The sequence below is a fragment of the Loxodonta africana genome, unplaced genomic scaffold (assembly GCF_030014295.1).
Source record: "Loxodonta africana isolate mLoxAfr1 unplaced genomic scaffold, mLoxAfr1.hap2 scaffold_32, whole genome shotgun sequence".
Classification (NCBI taxonomy): Eukaryota; Metazoa; Chordata; class Mammalia; order Proboscidea; family Elephantidae; genus Loxodonta; species Loxodonta africana.
Genome location: NW_026975036.1, coordinates 2015165 through 2018558, shown reverse-complemented (window position 1 = coordinate 2018558; position 3394 = coordinate 2015165). Strand labels below are relative to the sequence as shown.

Below are 3394 nucleotides of genomic sequence, written 5' to 3'. Positions count from 1 at the left end.
TCGCCATATAATAAGCCTTGGGAATATGTTTATGGTAACCTTGCCAGAACCTGAGAAAGTGAGTGACTCTACTGACTACACAAAGAAAACATCCAAAAATGTTTTTATTAAACTAACAATCATTACTACTGCTCACTATTATATGGGTCAGGTGGGCAGTTGTGCTGATCTGGTCTGTGCTTGGCTGATCTGGGCTGAGCTTACTTAGGTCTATGAGATCAACTAGCAGGTCAGCTGACATAAGAGGGTCACATTCTCAAATCTAGTGGTGGGCTAAAGGCCACATAGTACAATGGAATGAGCAGGCAACTGGGTTATTTTTCCCTCATTAGCCAATATTCTAGTCTGTTTGTTCATATGGCAGCTTCCCAGGTTTCCAAGAGTGTGCGCAAAATCCTGAAATCTCTCAAAGTTTTGGAACTTGCTTCAATGTCATTTTTGCCACCTCTGCTAGACAAAATAACTCACAAAGGTAAAAGCTGCATTCAAGGATTTGTCAAATTGAGAGCTCTGTTGAAAAAAGGATTCAGTAATTATGCCCATGTTCCAAAAACTATAAAGAAATCATATATAACATTTTTGATGGCTGAGTATGCAAAATAATAGCATAAAACACAGATAGAGCAGCCACTCAATGTCCCAATTTTTTGCATATACTGGTTTTCTGACATCTATTTCTAAGCCTTTGGTAAAGCCTATCGAACTAATCATTCTATTACACTGGTACTCTTTCTAAAACATGTTCAGGTTATAGAAAATATTTATTTAGCTTTTCAGTCATGTCAATTTAACCTGAGTATAAGATACCACAAACACACACACACACACATAAACACACACACACAGATGCAATCACACACATTATACAGTATTCAGTCAATAACAAATTGGTTGACTTGATGTTACATTCTCATTTCCTTGAGTTTGTCTATTCTAGTCTCTCCTGAAAAAAATGCCTTCTTCACTGAAATGTGTCTCTTAAAATTCTATCCACACTCCATGCCAACTTAAAACAATACCTCATTTCTGAAGACATATTTCTAATCTCCCTAAATGGATTTGAACTGTTCCTTGCCTCAAGCCTTTTAATATATTTCTTATAGTCTGACGTTTACAATAGCCCCTTTCTTTATTGCTCCAGCGTTACCACCAAATTACGCATCCCTTGTTTTGAAGGCAAAGCCTATGTCTTATCTTTATTGCCATTTGTAGATATGTCATCAAAAAATGCGTTTGCTTAGAACCTACTATACTCCAAGGACCTTATAAGAAAGAGGGATGGAATTAATGTTTATTCGGATTTTGCAAGGTGCCTTTCATGGTATCTATATTATCTTTAGGTCTTCATTATCAGATTATGACCCAGTTCCTGTTATCACAGTTGCATAGATTTAAAAATTAAAATTAGAGGTGGTGATTTTTTTTCCTGCAATGAGGAGACAAAGCCAAGATTAGTCTCTTTGAACCAAAATTCCATATCCTTACCATTGTACAGTATTAAAGATTAATTTTAAAGGTATCTTTTAAAATAATCTTTTTGGAAGTACTTTGTTTATAAATTGGTGACAAATTCTACTAAAATAATATGTTTAATGAGAAAAGACTTTAGCATCCATTATCTTGCTGACTGTATTCTTGACATCCTTATTCCTCAGACTGTAGATCAAGGGATTTAACATGGGGACCACCACTGTGTAAAACACAGAGGCTATTTTGATGGTGTGCCTGGAGTTTTTGGAGTTGGGTACACAGTAGAGGAACAGGATGGTGCCATGGAAGATAGTGATGGCAGTCAGATGAGAGGCACAGGTAGAGAATGCCTTATGACGACCACTGGCTGAACTCATTTTCAAGATGGTGACAACAATGGACACATAAGATGTGAGAATGATGAGTAATGTACTCACCACATTAAAAGTAGCAAAGATAAAAAGCAACAACTCACTGAGGTAAGTATTAGAGCAAGAAAGGGAAAGAAGTGAGGAGAACTCACAGAAGAAGTGATTGATTGTGTTGGCACCATGAAAAGATCATTTCAAAGCAGAGCATGTGAGTATCAAGGAACACCCTACTCCCCATGCATATGATCCCACCACCAGCATAGCACAGAGTCTCTGGGACATGGCATCTGTGTAGAGCAGAGGGTTGCAAATGGCCACAAAGCGGTCATAGGCCATTAGAGCTAATAGAAGGGATTCAGTCACCACAAAGGTACAAAAGAGAAAGTATTGTACTACGCATTCTAAAAACGAAATGGTTCTGTCTTCTACAACTAGGTTCACCAGCATCTTGGGAGCAATGATAGAGGAATAGCAGAAATCCACAAATGAGAGGTGGCTGAGGAAAAAGTACATGGGGGTGTGCAGTTTGGGGTTAATTTTGATGATTACAATCATCCCAAGATTCCCTACAACAGTGAGACTGTAGATGGCCAGAAATACCACGAAGAGGGGAACCTGCAGTTCTGGGCAATCTGAGAAGCCCAAAAGAGTGAACATGGCCCCACTTTTATTTCTCTCTGAAAATGACATGGCTTCTGTTTGTTAAAATCTGAATCAATCCTGGAAATTAAAAAAAAAAAAATTAAACATAGTTAGGATGTAGGATGCTTAGTTAACTATCCTTCCCTGAGACTGGAAAAGATATTTCTTTCAGAATCTATGTGTTTATTAATTGAGAAATGCTAAACTTCCAAAATTTTAAAACATGATAACTTTTTAAAAAGTTTTTCTTAAGGAAAACCAATAAAGCCATTGATTTGAACTTTAAGTTCTCAAGTCTAATTTTTAGTATTTTCAAATATATGAAATATGAGGTTTCGAGATTACATAAAAACCCGTTGCCATTCAGTCGATTCCAACTCATAATGACCCTATAGGATAGAGGTGAACTGCCCTACAGGTTTTCCAAGGAGTGGCTGGTGGATTCAAACTGTCAGCCTTTTAATTAACAGCCAAGCTCTTAGCCACTATGCCACAAGGGCTCCAGAGATTACATGGTAATTTGTAATCCTAATTAAGGCTTGAAAGTTAGATAGATTGATGATAGATAGACGATAGAGAGAGAGAGAGAGATTGTAGATGATGATGATGATGCATAGATAGATAGATAGATAGATAGATAGATAGATAGATAGATAGATAGATGATAGAGAGAGAGATCCTTTTAGTAAAGATTCTGCCTAATCAATGATTATTCCGTTCTGCTTAAATACTTGTTGATTCTACCTTGACAACTGCTCCAAAAAATTTACAGAAGAAAATACACATTCCCAAAACTGTCAGGGCACATCTATTCCCCAACCCCAGGTCCTCATCCAGGGCACTATTATTGAAGAGTCAAGTCCTCTATGCATGGCTCTATGCATAAAGGGTGCACATCCTGTTCCTTGCAT

The 3394-nt window shown here is 37.3% G+C and overlaps 1 pseudogene; it reads right to left on the bottom strand.

Moving 5' to 3' along the window:
* Positions 1-1287: 1287 nt before the first annotated feature.
* LOC135229504 (olfactory receptor 5D18-like) lies at positions 1288-2616 on the bottom strand (annotated as a pseudogene).
* Positions 2617-3394: the final 778 nt, after the last annotated feature.